The sequence below is a fragment of the Pelmatolapia mariae genome, linkage group LG23 (assembly GCF_036321145.2).
Source record: "Pelmatolapia mariae isolate MD_Pm_ZW linkage group LG23, Pm_UMD_F_2, whole genome shotgun sequence".
NCBI lineage: Eukaryota > Metazoa > Chordata > Actinopteri > Cichliformes > Cichlidae > Pelmatolapia > Pelmatolapia mariae.
Genome location: NC_086246.1, coordinates 22,341,391 through 22,356,684, shown reverse-complemented (window position 1 = coordinate 22,356,684; position 15,294 = coordinate 22,341,391). Strand labels below are relative to the sequence as shown.

General features: G+C 50.8%; 10 non-coding genes across 10 annotated transcripts; 3 read left to right on the top strand and 7 right to left on the bottom strand.

Moving 5' to 3' along the window:
* Window positions 1-2,965: 2,965 nt before the first annotated feature.
* Window positions 2,966-3,038, bottom strand: trnam-cau (transfer RNA methionine (anticodon CAU)). The gene has a single exon. It is a non-coding gene; the product is annotated as a tRNA-Met (tRNA).
* Window positions 3,039-3,821: 783 nt separating this feature from the next.
* On the top strand, window positions 3,822-3,893 carry trnae-cuc (transfer RNA glutamic acid (anticodon CUC)). Its single transcript has one exon. It is a non-coding gene; the product is annotated as a tRNA-Glu (tRNA).
* Window positions 3,894-5,902: 2,009 nt separating this feature from the next.
* Window positions 5,903-5,975, bottom strand: trnam-cau (transfer RNA methionine (anticodon CAU)). The gene has a single exon. It is a non-coding gene; the product is annotated as a tRNA-Met (tRNA).
* A 590-nt stretch (window positions 5,976-6,565) lies between these two features.
* On the bottom strand, window positions 6,566-6,636 carry trnag-gcc (transfer RNA glycine (anticodon GCC)). The gene has a single exon. It is a non-coding gene; the product is annotated as a tRNA-Gly (tRNA).
* A 1,376-nt stretch (window positions 6,637-8,012) lies between these two features.
* On the bottom strand, window positions 8,013-8,085 carry trnam-cau (transfer RNA methionine (anticodon CAU)). Its single transcript has one exon. It is a non-coding gene; the product is annotated as a tRNA-Met (tRNA).
* Window positions 8,086-8,848: 763 nt separating this feature from the next.
* On the top strand, window positions 8,849-8,920 carry trnae-cuc (transfer RNA glutamic acid (anticodon CUC)). The gene has a single exon. It is a non-coding gene; the product is annotated as a tRNA-Glu (tRNA).
* A 2,009-nt stretch (window positions 8,921-10,929) lies between these two features.
* trnam-cau (transfer RNA methionine (anticodon CAU)) lies at window positions 10,930-11,002 on the bottom strand. Its single transcript has one exon. It is a non-coding gene; the product is annotated as a tRNA-Met (tRNA).
* Window positions 11,003-11,574: 572 nt separating this feature from the next.
* trnag-gcc (transfer RNA glycine (anticodon GCC)) lies at window positions 11,575-11,645 on the bottom strand. The gene has a single exon. It is a non-coding gene; the product is annotated as a tRNA-Gly (tRNA).
* A 122-nt stretch (window positions 11,646-11,767) lies between these two features.
* trnae-cuc (transfer RNA glutamic acid (anticodon CUC)) lies at window positions 11,768-11,839 on the top strand. The gene has a single exon. It is a non-coding gene; the product is annotated as a tRNA-Glu (tRNA).
* Window positions 11,840-14,675: 2,836 nt separating this feature from the next.
* On the bottom strand, window positions 14,676-14,748 carry trnam-cau (transfer RNA methionine (anticodon CAU)). Its single transcript has one exon. It is a non-coding gene; the product is annotated as a tRNA-Met (tRNA).
* Window positions 14,749-15,294: the final 546 nt, after the last annotated feature.

The window sequence follows — 15,294 nt, the reverse complement described above, 5'->3', positions numbered from 1 at the left end:
GGCAAATAAAATGCAAGTAGGGATTAAAACCGCAGAATGAATGGTTACCGGTGCTGGAAATGCTAGCGCTTGATGCAGTGTTTTGATTTTGCTGCAACTCGTACCTACAATGCAATGCGCACAAGTCACGTGGTCTGTCGATCTCTATACTATACTGCTAAGGTAGCCAACGTTTCAAATGCAGGTTTGACCGGTTTGTGAGCATACACTTTATCCAAAACGTAGTGAGGGTTTACTCACGTTTACAACCAGATGGCTGTAGCTCAGGCGGTAGCACAGGTCACCTACTGATCGAAAGGTTAGTGGCTCCTCCGGTCTACATGTCAAGAGTGTGAATGTGTATGAATGTAGTTGGCAAGCACTCAGTTTAGAGAAAGTGTGTGTGAAGGTAGCATGTTGTATAGAGCACATGGTTATGGTGAAATTTAAGTTGTTCTTTTGTGTGATTGCACACTGCCCATCACAGGACCCCTTCGTAAGCTGTACAGCACAAGTTTCATTTCACTTTTATCTATATATCACCAAAATACAACATCAGTCACCTGCTAGTGAGACTGTTAGTCACACAAATGGTGGACAGAAAGTAATTTCTGGATTTAGAAAAAATAAAATGACTCAATTAACATTTATGGTTTAAATTATTATTATTACACCTTTTTTCAGTCCTCTTACATCTATGACAAAGTGTGTACGGACTGTATCAGGGACCATACCTTAACTGTTAAGCTCACCTTTTTAACATATATCTGTGTGCATTACTTACATAATATCAGTATGGCAAGGAGTTTATGACTTATCTGTTTTTCTTTTCTCAAAGAAAAGACAGAAAACTTCACTCTCTGTGTCTCTAAAAAAAACCAACAAACTGGCAATCACCTCTAAACAAATGGGAGTAGTTTACGGTTCTTTATCAGCTGCAACATCATGTAACACCTGGATGTTAGACTCTTTTACCAGACAGTGTTGTTAGCCCCAACCCCAGGCTCCAGGTGGCTGACCTCTAACCCTTGCTGCCAAATGTGCCTCTCAGGCCCTTGTGCCTTTTACCACCAGACAAGTTTGTAGTGATATCTACTAATATTATTTTATTATAGCACAAGATTCAGTTAGGTTACTACTTTGACTTTCTTACCTTGAGCACATTTCTGTGCCAAGGTCTTGTCTATGCGAGGAAGCTCCAGGGTCGCATGGAGTCTGCTCATGACTTTGCTAGGAGGAAACTGATAAGTGCGGGGGTGCGGCAGATGTGGAATTAAGACGTCCATTCCAGAAGCCGACATTTTGACGTCGGAGGACTGGTCTGGGTGTACGACCCCCAGAGGAAAAAGGGCGAATACCCCAAGCTGGACAGTGACTGGGTTGGACCCTGTGGGTTCTGGAACGCTTGGGGCAAATGGTGTACAGGGTACAACTACCCCCAAGGGGACAGAGGGTCGCCCTCCACCCAGGGGGACGAACTGGCCCCCTATTGGTGCCGGGCCACTTTACTGGGACAACAGGGTGGGCCACGGAAAGACCTGGACTCCAACCCTACAAACTCTTCCACCACCATTGGGACTCCCACTGCTGTAAGCCCTGTGAGACCTGGGCCTGTGGCCACTTCGGATATGGCCTCTTCCCCAGGTGCCGTTGCCCAAGGATGCACCATAGACGACCAGATCACCTGAGAGACATCATGGGTGAGGGACTTTGAGGGGTCGGGGTAGGCCTAAGTGATGACTAATATGAATAACAGTGGGTGAACAACCCTCAAGAGGACAACCCCAGCAGGAATTAAATACCTGACAGACTCCATCAATCGCTGCTGGCCTGAAGAAGCCTCTTGGATGAGGATAGAAAAGTCTTCACGCACCATGAAAGGAATCCAAGTCATCTTCTTTGCAAGACCGCAGAACTACCTTGACCGAGAACCTACACAGACATGTGTCAGGATTTGGAGCTCTCACCGCTGCAGCCCGGGTTCGATTCCCGGTCAGGGAAACTGTGTTTTGACACAGCTCCGGCTACCTGAAAGGGACAAGCGGTAGACAATGGATGGGCTGCCTTTGCCACGTACTGTGTATCAAGCGAGGCTCAAGGCCCATCTCCCCCAAAAACGGGCCATTCTTTGAAGCCGTCAACAAATGAAGCAGAGTTGCCAGTTCTTCAAGCCCAGGATGGGTTGCCGTCTTGGAGGTGAAGTGTGTGACAGGAGATCCTAAAATGGGTGGCCGAACTGCGCATCAAAACATGCCTCGCGTGAGGATAGAGCTCAACACCTTCAGTTTTCGAGATTCACGGGTGGCACGCGACAGTTCTACTGCTGAGCCACCAGCCCTTACAAGTCTGTTAATTGCCCCGCCGAATTCGCGCCACTCTCCAAAGTCTCCTGTCAACAACATCTTGACTTAATGCAGATACGATGTCCAACCCAAGTTTGGTTTGCACAGACTTCTTGTTCCAACTTACCAGTCAGGCAAGAATGACTTCAAATTATCTCTTTCAATGGACCCTGTTGGCAAAGGAACTCCAGGCAACCTCCAGAGACTCAGCTCGGGAGCTGCTGATAACCAATTATCAGCCCTTGCTCATCCGCTTCCAATGCAAAGACATTCCTAACCCTACCTGGACAAAGTGTCCAAGAAGAAATAACAGGTAGGAGTCATTTGGGAGCCAACGTGTGGTGCCCCGCAATTCTGACCTGAGAAAAGAAAGAGGAATTGTGGTGAAAGTTGGATGAAGTGGTTCCAGAGGGCCGGCACGCATCCATAGGGGAGGATCGCCTGCCACGTGTGAGTCTTGAAATCAAACAGATGGGAAGGCTTTCCATGGGCAATGGCAGAATGATTTGGATTGATCCCTGTTCTAGATCTTGCATCAAAGGAGGCTGAAAATCCACTACAAACGGATGGTTCTTAGGCTCCAGCGTCCTCGAAATGGGTAGAAGCGGTAGAAAATGGATGGACCAACTCTGTACCAAAACACGTGCCTCGTGTGAGGCTCGAACTCACGACCTTCAGATTATGAGACTGACGCGCTGCCTACTGCGCCAACGAGGCTGAGAGACAACCGGAAAATGGACGATTTCTCGAAGCTGCACAGAAAAGAAACTCCGCTTGGACAAACAAAGGCGAGTCCCCAGGTATTTAAGCCCTGAACGGGTTTTGGAGGTGAAGAGTGCCACAGGAGATCCTAAAAACGGACGGACCCATACTGTCACATACCTCTCTGTGACGGTAAAGACCTGCGTTTCACACCTGGGCTTAAGTGATGACTAATATGAATAACAGTGGGTGAACAACCCTCAAGAGGACAACCCCAGCAGGGATTAAATACATGACAGTCTCCATCAATCGCTGCAGGCCTGAAGAAGCCTCTTGGATGAGGATAGAAACGCCTTCACGCACCACGAAAGGAATCCAGTCACCTTCTTTGCAAGACCTCAAGACTACCGTGACCGAGAACCTACACAGACATCTGATCTCGTTAAGCCACCTGATCTCGTTAAGCCACCTCTAAACTCTGGGACGCTGCTAGCTGCACCCACAAGCAAGAGCCCGCCATGTGATCTTGCGGAAATCTTGATGCCGTCTGGCCGCGACCGAGAACAAACTTAATGCCCCCCAGGGCCCCACGCATAAAGGCACTGTGCATTGGCCGGGAATCGAACCCGGGCCTCCCGCGTGGCAGGCGAGAATTCTACTTCTGAACCACCAATGCTCACGGGTGTACCAGTTTTCCCACCGAATTCGCGCCATTGCCCAAGCGCTCCTCTCGAGGCACAACGGTAAATGTGGCCCGATACAGCCACGTGTCACTCATCAAGACAACTCTGTCGCAGCTCCCTGATGGTCTAGTGGTCAGGATTCGGCGCTCTCACCGCCGCGGCCCGGGTTCGATTCCCGGTCAGAGAAACTGTGTTTTGACACAGCTCCGGCTACCCGAAAAGGACAAACGGTAGACAATGGATGGGCTGCCTTTGCCACGTACTGTGTATCAAGCGAGGCTCAAGGCCCATCTCCCCCAAAAACGGGCCATTCTTTGAAGCCGTCAACAAATGAAGCAGAGTTGCCAGTTCTTCAAGCCCAGGATGGGTTGCCGTCTTGGAGGTGAAGTGTGTGACAGGAGATCCTAAAATGGGTGGCCGAACTGCGCATCAAAACATGCCTCGCGTGAGGATAGAGCTCAACACCTTCAGTTTTCGAGACGTACGCATGGCAGGCGACAATTCTACCGCTGAGCTAACAACCCTTGCACGTCCGCCAATTGTACCGCTGAATCCGCGCCACTCTCCAAAGTCTCCTCTCAAGATGCTTAAAATGGATGGACAAACTCTGTCACGTACTGTGCATCAAAGCACATCGCTTGCGTGAGGCTACAAGTCACAACCTTCTGATTTCGAGATTCACGGGTGGCACGCGACAGTTCTACTGCTGAGCCACCAGCCCTTACAAGTCTGTTAATTGCCCCGCCGAATTCGCGCCACTCTCCAAAGTCTCCTGTCAACAACATCTTGACTTAGTGCAGATACGATGTCCAACCCAAGTTTGGTTTGCACAGACTTCTTGTTCCAACTTACCAGTCAGGCAAGAATGACTTCAAATTATCTCTTTCAATGGACCCTGTTGGCAAAGGAACTCCAGGCAACCTCCAGAGACTCAGCTCGGGAGCTGCTGATAACCAATTATCAGCCCTTGCTCATCCGCTTCCAATGCAAAGACATTCCTAACCCTACCTGGACAAAGTGTCCTTGTCCCTTTCTGGCTACCCGAAAGGGACAAGCGGTAGACAATGGATGGGCTGCCTTTGCCACGTACTGTGTATCAAGCGAGGCTCAAGGCCCATCTCCCCCAAAAACGGGCCATTCTTTGAAGCCGTCAACAAATGAAGCAGAGTTGCCAGTTCTTCAAGCCCAGGATGGGTTGCCGTCTTGGAGGTGAAGTGTGTGACAGGAGATCCTAAAATGGGTGGCCGAACTGCGCATCAAAACATGCCTCGCGTGAGGATAGAGCTCAACACCTTCAGTTTTCGAGACGTACGCATGGCAGGCGACAATTCTACCGCTGAGCTAACAACCCTTGCACGTCCGCCAGTTGTCCCGCTGAATCCGCGCCACTCTCCAAAGTCTCCTCTCAAGATGCTTAAAATGGATGGACAAACTCTGTCACGTACTGTGCATCAAAGCACATCGCTTGCGTGAGGCTACAAGTCACAACCTTCTGATTTCGAGATTCACGGGTGGCACGCGACAGTTCTACTGCTGAGCCACCAGCCCTTACAAGTCTGTTAATTGCCCCGCCGAATTCGCGCCACTCTCCAAAGTCTCCTGTCAACAACATCTTGACTTAATGCAGATACGATGTCCAACCCAAGTTTGGTTTGCACAGACTTCTTGTTCCAACTTACCAGTCAGGCAAGAATGACTTCAAATTATCTCTTTCAATGGACCCTGTTGGCAAAGGAACTCCAGGCAACCTCCAGAGACTCAGCTCGGGAGCTGCTGATAACCAATTATCAGCCCTTGCTCATCCGCTTCCAATGCAAAGACATTCCTAACCCTACCTGGACAAAGTGTCCAAGAAGAAATAACAGGTAGGAGTCATTTGGGAGCCAACGTGTGGTGCCCCGCAATTCTGACCTGAGAAAAGAAAGAGGAATTGTGGTGAAAGTTGGATGAAGTGGTTCCAGAGGGCCGGCACGCATCCATAGGGGAGGATCGCCTGCCACGTGTGAGTCCTGAAATCAAACAGATGGGAAGGCTTTCCATGGGCAATGGCAGAATGATTTGGATTGATCCCTGTTCTAGATCTTGCATCAAAGGAGGCTGAAAATCCACTACAAACGGATGGTTCTTAGGCTCCAGCGTCCTCGAAATGGGTAGAAGCGGTAGAAAATGGATGGACCAACTCTGTACCAAAACACGTGCCTCGTGTGAGGCTCGAACTCACGACCTTCAGATTATGAGACTGACGCGCTGCCTACTGCGCCAACGAGGCTGAGAGACAACCGGAAAATGGACGATTTCTCGAAGCTGCACAGAAAAGAAACTCCGCTTGGACAAACAAAGGCGAGTCCCCAGGTATTTAAGCCCTGAACGGGTTTTGGAGGTGAAGAGTGCCACAGGAGATCCTAAAAACGGACGGACCCATACTGTCACATACCTCTCTGTGACGGTAAAGACCTGCGTTTCACACCTGGGCTTAAGTGATGACTAATATGAATAACAGTGGGTGAACAACCCTCAAGAGGACAACCCCAGCAGGGATTAAATACATGACAGTCTCCATCAATCGCTGCAGGCCTGAAGAAGCCTCTTGGATGAGGATAGAAAAGTCTTCACGCACCATGAAAGGAATCCAGTCACCTTCTTTGCAAGACCTCAAGACTACCGTGACCGAGAACCTACACAGACATCTGATCTCGTTAAGCCACCTGATCTCGTTAAGCCACCTCTAAACTCTGGGACGCTGCTAGCTGCACCCACAAGCAAGAGCCCGCCATGTGATCTTGCGGAAATCTTGATGCCGTCTGGCCGCGACCGAGAACAAACTTAATGCCCCCCAGGGCCCCACGCATAAAGGCACTGTGCATTGGCCGGGAATCGAACCCGGGCCTCCCGCGTGGCAGGCGAGAATTCTACCACTGAACCACCAATGTTCACGGGTGTACCAGTTTTCCCACCGAATTCGCGTTATTGCCCAAGCGCTCCTCTCGAGGCGCAACGGTAAATGTGGCCCGATACAGCCACGTGTCACTCATCAAGACAACTCTGTCGCAGCTCCCTGATGGTCTAGTGGTCAGGATTCGGCGCTCTCACCGTCGCGGCCCGGGTTCGATTCCCGGTCAGAGAAACTGTGTTTTGACACAGCTCCGGCTACCCGAAAAGGACAAACGGTAGACAATGGATGGGCTGCCTTTGCCACGTACTGTGTATCAAGCGAGGCTCAAGGCCCATCTCCCCCAAAAACGGGCCATTCTTTGAAGCCGTCAACAAATGAAGCAGAGTTGCCAGTTCTTCAAGCCCAGGATGGGTTGCCGTCTTGGAGGTGAAGTGTGTGACAGGAGATCCTAAAATGGGTGGCCGAACTGCGCATCAAAACATGCCTCGCGTGAGGATAGAGCTCAACACCTTCAGTTTTCGAGACGTACGCATGGCAGGCGACAATTCTACCGCTGAGCTAACAACCCTTGCACGTCCGCCAATTGTACCGCTGAATCCGCGCCACTCTCCAAAGTCTCCTCTCAAGATGCTTAAAATGGATGGACAAACTCTGTCACGTACTGTGCATCAAAGCACATCGCTTGCGTGAGGCTACAAGTCACAACCTTCTGATTTCGAGATTCACGGGTGGCACGCGACAGTTCTACTGCTGAGCCACCAGCCCTTACAAGTCTGTTAATTGCCCCGCCGAATTCGCGCCACTCTCCAAAGTCTCCTGTCAACAACATCTTGACTTAGTGCAGATACGATGTCCAACCCAAGTTTGGTTTGCACAGACTTCTTGTTCCAACTTACCAGTCAGGCAAGAATGACTTCAAATTATCTCTTTCAATGGACCCTGTTGGCAAAGGAACTCCAGGCAACCTCCAGAGACTCAGCTCGGGAGCTGCTGATAACCAATTATCAGCCCTTGCTCATCCGCTTCCAATGCAAAGACATTCCTAACCCTACCTGGACAAAGTGTCCAAGAAGAAATAACAGGTAGGAGTCATTTGGGAGCCAACGTGTGGTGCCCCGCAATTCTGACCTGAGAAAAGAAAGAGGAATTGTGGTGAAAGTTGGATGAAGTGGTTCCAGAGGGCCGGCACGCATCCATAGGGGAGGATCGCCTGCCACGTGTGAGTCTTGAAATCAAACAGATGGGAAGGCTTTCCATGGGCAATGGCAGAATGATTTGGATTGATCCCTGTTCTAGATCTTGCATCAAAGGAGGCTGAAAATCCACTACAAACAGATGGTTCTTAGGCTCCAGCATCCTCGAAATGGGTAGAAGCGGTAGAAAATGGATGGACCAACTCTGTACCAAAACACGTGCCTCGTGTGAGGCTCGAACTCACGACCTTCAGATTATGAGACTGACGCGCTGCCTACTGCGCCAACGAGGCTGAGAGACAACCGGAAAATGGACGATTTCTCGAAGCTGCACAGAAAAGAAACTCCGCTTGGCCAAACAAAGGCGAGTCCCCAGGTATTTAAGCCCTGAACGGGTTTTGGAGGTGAAGAGTGCCACAGGAGATCCTAAAAACGGACGGACCCATACTATCACATACCTCTCTGTGACGGTAAAGACCTGCGTTTCACACCTGGGCTTAAGTGATGACTAATATGAATAACAGTGGGTGAACAACCCTCAAGAGGACAACCCCAGCAGGGATTAAATACATGACAGTCTCCATCAATCGCTGCAGGCCTGAAGAAGCCTCTTGGATGAGGATAGAAAAGCCTTCACGCACCACGAAAGGAATCCAGTCACCTTCTTTGCAAGACCTCAAGACTACCGTGACCGAGAACCTACACAGACATCTGATCTCGTTAAGCCACCTCTAAACTCTGGGACGCTGCTAGCTGCACCCACAAGCAAGAGCCCGCCATGTGATCTTGCGGAAATCTTGATGCCGTCTGGCCGCGACCGAGAACAAACTTAATGCCCCCCAGGGCCCCACGCATAAAGGCACTGTGCATTGGCCGGGAATCGAACCCGGGCCTCCCGCGTGGCAGGCGCGAATTCTACCACTGAACCACCAATACTAGGGTGTGCCAGTTTTCCCACCAAATTCGCGCCATCACCCAAGCGCTCCTCTCGAGGCGCAACGGTAAATGTGGCCCGATACAGCCACGCGTCACTCATCAAGACAACTCTGTCGCAGCTCCCTGATGGTCTAGTGGTCAGGATTCGGCGCTCTCACCGCCGCGGCCCGGGTTCGATTCCCGGTCAGGGAAACTGTGTTTTGACACAGGTCCGGCTACCCGAAAGGGACAAGCGGTAGACAATGGATGGGCTGCCTTTGCCACGTACTGTGTATCAAGCGAGGCTCAAGGCCCATCTCCCCCAAAAACGGGCCATTCTTTGAAGCCGTCAACAAATGAAGCAGAGTTGCCAGTTCTTCAAGCCCAGGATGGGTTGCCGTCTTGGAGGTGAAGTGTGTGACAGGAGATCCTAAAATGGGTGGCCGAACTGCGCATCAAAACATGCCTCGTGTGAGGATAGAGCTCAACACCTTCAGTTTTCGAGCCGTACGCATGGCAGGCGACAATTCTACCGCTGAGCTAACAACCCTTGCACGTCCGCCAATTGTCCCGCTGAATCCGCGCCACTCTCCAAAGTCTCCTCTCAAGATGCTTAAAATGGATGGACAAACTCTGTCACATACTGTGCATCAAAGCACATCGCTTGCGTGAGGCTACAAGTCACTACCTTCTGATTTCGAGATTCACGGGTGGCACGCGACAGTTCTACTGCTGAGCCACCAGCCCTTACAAGTCTGCCAAATGCCCCGCCGAATTCGCGCCACTCTCCAAAGTCTCCTGTCAACAACATCTTGACTTAATGCAGATACGATGTCCAACCCAAGTTTGGTTTGCACAGACTTCTTGTTCCAACTTACCAGTCAGGCAAGAATGACTTCAAATTATGTCTCTCAATGGACCCTGTTGGCAAAGGAACTCCAGGCAACCTCCAGAGACTCAGCTCGGGAGCTGCTGATAACCAATTATCAGCCCCTGCTCATCCGCCTCCAATTCAAAGACATTCCTAACCCTACCTGGACAAAGTGTCCTTGTCCCTTTTTGGCTACCCGAAAGGGACAAGCGGTAGACAATGGATGGGCTGCCTTTGCCACGTACTGTGTATCAAGCGAGGCTCAAGGCCCATCTCCCCCAAAAACGGGCCATTCTTTGAAGCCGTCAACAAATGAAGCAGAGTTGCCAGTTCTTCAAGCCCAGGATGGGTTGCCGTCTTGGAGGTGAAGTGTGTGACAGGAGATCCTAAAATGGGTGGCCGAACTGCGCATCAAAACATGCCTCGCGTGAGGATAGAGCTCAACACCTTCAGTTTTCGAGACGTACGCATGGCAGGCGACAATTCTACCGCTGAGCTAACAACCCTTGCACGTCCGCCAATTGTCCCGCTGAATCCGCGCCACTCTCCAAAGTCTCCTCTCAAGATGCTTAAAATGGATGGACAAACTCTGTCACGTACTGTGCATCAAAGCACATCGCTTGCGTGAGGCTACAAGTCACAACCTTCTGATTTCGAGATTCACGGGTGGCACGCGACAGTTCTACTGCTGAGCCACCAGCCCTTACAAGTCTGTTAATTGCCCCGCCGAATTCGCGCCACTCTCCAAAGTCTCCTGTCAACAACATCTTGACTTAATGCAGATACGATGTCCAACCCAAGTTTGGTTTGCACAGACTTCTTGTTCCAACTTACCAGTCAGGCAAGAATGACTTCAAATTATGTCTCTCAACGGACCCTGTTGGCAAAGGAACTCCAGGCAACCTCCAGAGACTCAGCTCGGGAGCTGCTGATAACCAATTATCAGCCCTTGCTCATCCGCTTCCAATGCAAAGACATTCCTAACCCTACCTGGACAAAGTGTCCAAGAAGAAATAACAGGTAGGAGTCATTTGGGAGCCAACGTGTGGTGCCCCGCAATTCTGACCTGAGAAAAGAAAGAGGAATTGTGGTGAAAGTTGGATGAAGTGGTTCCAGAGGGCCGGCACGCATCCATAGGGGAGTATCGCCTGCCACGTGTGAGTCTTGAAATCAAACAGATGGGAAGGCTTTCCATGGGCAATGGCAGAATGATTTGGATTGATCCCTGTTCTAGATCTTGCATCAAAGGAGGCTGAAAATCCACTACAAACGGATGGTTCTTAGGCTCCAGCGTCCTCGAAATGGGTAGAAGCGGTAGAAAATGGATGGACCAACTCTGTACCAAAACACGTGCCTCGTGTGAGGCTCGAACTCACGACCTTCAGATTATGAGACTGACGCGCTGCCTACTGCGCCAACGAGGCTGAGAGACAACCGGAAAATGGACGATTTCTCGAAGCTGCACAGAAAAGAAACTCCGCTTGGACAAACAAAGGCGAGTCCCCAGGTATTTAAGCCCTGAACGGGTTTTGGAGGTGAAGAGTGCCACAGGAGATCCTAAAAACGGACGGACCCATACTGTCACATACCTCTCTGTGACGGTAAAGACCTGCGTTTCACACCTGGGCTTAAGTGATGACTAATATGAATAACAGTGGGTGAACAACCCTCAAGAGGACAACCCCAGCAGGGATTAAATACATGACAGTCTCCATCAATCGCTGCAGTCCTGAAGAAGCCTCTTGGATGAGGATAGAAAAGTCTTCACGCACCATGAAAGGAATCCAGTCACCTTCTTTGCAAGACCTCAAGACTACCGTGACCGAGAACCTACACAGACATCTGATCTCATTAAGCCACCTCTAAACTCTGGGACGCTGCTAGCTGCACCCACAAGCAAGAGCCCGCCATGTGATCTTGCGGAAATCTTGATGCCGTCTGGCCGCGACCGAGAACAAACTTAATGGCCCCCAGGGCCCCACGCATAAAGGCACTGTGCATTGGCCGGGAATCGAACCCGGGCCTCCCGCGTGGCAGGCGAGAATTCTACCACTGAACCACCAATGCTCACGGGTGTGCCAGTTTTCCCACCGAATTCGCGCCATTGCCCAAGCGCTCCTCTCGAGGCGCAACGGTAAATGTGGCCCGATACAGCCACGCGTCACTCATCAAGACAACTCTGTCGCAGCTCCCTGATGGTCTAGTGGTCAGGATTCGGCGCTCTCACCGCCGCGGCCCGGGTTCGATTCCCGGTCAGGGAAACTGTGTTTTGACACAGCTCCGGCTACCCGAAAGGGACAAGCGGTAGACAATGGATGGGCTGCCGTTGCCACGTACTGTGTATCAAGCGAGGCTCAAGGCCCATCTCCCCCAAAAACGGGCCATTCTTTGAAGCCGTCAACAAATGAAGCAGAGTTGCCAGTTCTTCAAGCCCAGGATGGGTTGCCGTCTTGGAGGTGAAGTGTGTGACAGGAGATCCTAAAATGGGTGGCCGAACTGCGCATCAAAACATGCCTCGCGTGAGGATAGAGCTCAACACCTTCAGTTTTCGAGACATACGCATGGCAGGCGACAATTCTACCGCTCAGCTAACAACCCTTGCACGTCCGCCAATTGTCCCGCTGAATCCGCGCCACTCTCCAAAGTCTCCTCTCAAGATGCTTAAAATGGATGGACAAACTCTGTCACGTACTGTGCATCAAAGCACATCGCTTGCGTGAGGCTACAAGTCACAACCTTCTGATTTCGAGATTCACGGGTGGCACGCGACAGTTCTACTGCTGAGCCACCAGCCCTTACAAGTCTGCCAATTGCCCCGCCGAATTCGCGCCACTCTCCAAAGTCTCCTGTCTACAACATCTTGACTTAATGCAGATACGATGTCCAACCCAAGTTTGGTTTGCACAGACTTCTTGTTCCAACTTACCAGTCAGGCAAGAATGACTTCAAATTATGTCTCTCAACGGACCCTGTTGGCAAAGGAACTCCAGGCAACCTCCAGAGACTCAGCTCGGGAGCTGCTGATAACCAATTATCAGCCCTTGCTCATCCGCTTCCAATTCAAAGACATTCCTAACCCCACCTGGACAAAGTGTCCTTGTCCCTTTCTGGCTACCCGAAAGGGACAAGCGGTAGACAATGGATGGGCTGCCTTTGCCACGTACTGTGTATCAAGCGAGGCTCAAGGCCCATCTCCCCCAAAAACGGGCCATTCTTTGAAGCCGTCAACAAATGAAGCAGAGTTGCCAGTTCTTCAAGCCCAGGATGGGTTGCCGTCTTGGAGGTGAAGTGTGTGACAGGAGATCCTAAAATGGGTGGCCGAACTGCGCATCAAAACATGCCTCGCGTGAGGATAGAGCTCAACACCTTCAGTTTTCGAGACGTACGCATGGCAGGCGACAATTCTACCGCTGAGCTAACAACCCTTGCACGTCCGCCAATTGTCCCGCTGAATCCGCGCCACTCTCCAAAGTCTCCTCTCAAGATGCTTAAAATGGATGGACAAACTCTGTCACGTACTGTGCATCAAAGCACATCGCTTGCGAGAGGCTACAAGTCACAACCTTCTGATTTCGAGATTCACGGGTGGCACGCGACAGTTCTACTGCTGAGCCACCAGCCCTTACAAGTCTGCCAATTGCCCCGCCGAATTCGCGCCACTCTCCAAAGTCTCCTGTCAACAACATCTTGACTTAATGCAGATACGATGTCCAACCCAAGTTTGGTTTGCACAGACTTCTTGTTCCAACTTACCAGTCAGGCAAGAATGACTTCAAATTATGTCTCTCAACGGACCCTGTTGGCAAAGGAACTCCAGGCAACCTCCAGAGACTCAGCTCGGGAGCTGCTGATAACCAATTATCAGCCCTTGCTCATCCGCTTCCAATTCAAAGACATTCCTAACCCCACCTGGACAAAGTGTCCTTGTCCCTTTCTGGCTACCCGAAAGGGACAAGCGGTAGACAATGGATGGGCTGCCTTTGCCACGTACTGTGTATCAAGCGAGGCTCAAGGCCCATCTCCCCCAAAAACGGGCCATTCTTTGAAGCCGTCAACAAATGAAGCAGAGTTGCCAGTTCTTCAAGCCCAGGATGGGTTGCCGTCTTGGAGGTGAAGTGTGTGACAGGAGATCCTAAAATGGGTGGCCGAACTGCGCATCAAAACATGCCTCGCGTGAGGATAGAGCTCAACACCTTCAGTTTTCGAGACGTACGCATGGCAGGCGACAATTCTACCGCTCAGCTAACAACCCTTGCACGTCCGCCAATTGTCCCGCTGAATCCGCGCCACTCTCCAAAGTCTCCTCTCAAGATGCTTAAAATGGATGGACAAACTCTGTCACGTACTGTGCATCAAAGCACATCGCTTGCGAGAGGCTACAAGTCACAACCTTCTGATTTCGAGATTCACGGGTGGCACGCGACAGTTCTACTGCTGAGCCACCAGCCCTTACAAGTCTGTTAATTGCCCCGCCGAATTCGCGCCACTCTCCAAAGTCTCCTGTCAACAACATCTTGACTTAATGCAGATACGATGTCCAACCCAAGTTTGGTTTGCACAGACTTCTTGTTCCAACTTACCAGTCAGGCAAGAATGACTTCAAATTATCTCTTTCAATGGACCCTGTTGGCAAAGGAACTCCAGGCAACCTCCAGAGACTCAGCTCGGGAGCTGCTGATAACCAATTATCAGCCCTTGCTCATCCGCTTCCAATGCAAAGACATTCCTAACCCTACCTGGACAAAGTGTCCAAGAAGAAATAACAGGTAGGAGTCATTTGGGAGCCAACGTGTGGTGCCCCGCAATTCTGACCTGAGAAAAGAAAGAGGAATTGTGGTGAAAGTTGGATGAAGTGGTTCCAGAGGGCCGGCACGCATCCATAGGGGAGGATCGCCTGCCACGTGTGAGTCTTGAAATCAAACAGATGGGAAGGCTTTCCATGGGCACTGGCAGAATGATTTGGATTGATCCCTGTTCTAGATCTTGCATCAAAGGAGGCTGAAAATCCACTACAAACGGATGGTTCTTAGGCTCCAGCGTCCTCGAAATGGGTAGAAGCGGTAGAAAATGGATGGACCAACTCTGTACCAAAACACGTGCCTCGTGTGAGGCTCGAACTCACGACCTTCAGATTATGAGACTGACGCTCTGCCTACTGCGCCAACGAGGCTGAGAGACAACTGGAAAATGGACGATTTCTCGAAGCTGCACAGAAAAGAAACTCCGCTTGGACAAACAAAGGCGAGTCCCCAGGTATTTAAGCCCTGAACGGGTTTTGGAGGTGAAGAGTGCCACAGGAGATCCTAAAAACGGACGGACCCATACTGTCACATACCTCTCTGTGACGGTAAAGACCTGCGTTTCACACCTGGGCTTAAGTGATGACTAATATGAATAACAGTGGGTGAACAACCCTCAAGAGGACAACCCCAGCAGGGATTAAATACATGACAGTCTCCATCAATCGCTGCAGGCCTGAAGAAGCCTCTTGGATGAGGATAGAAAAGTCTTCACGCACCATGAAAGGAATCCAGTCACCTTCTTTGCAAGACCTCAAGACTACCGTGACCGAGAACCTACACAGACATCTGATCTCGTTAAGCCACCTCTAAACTCTGGGACGCTGCTAGCTGCACCCACAAGCAAGAGCCCGCCATGTGATCTTGCGGAAATCTTGATGCCGTCTGGCCGCGACCGAGAACAAACTTAATGCCCC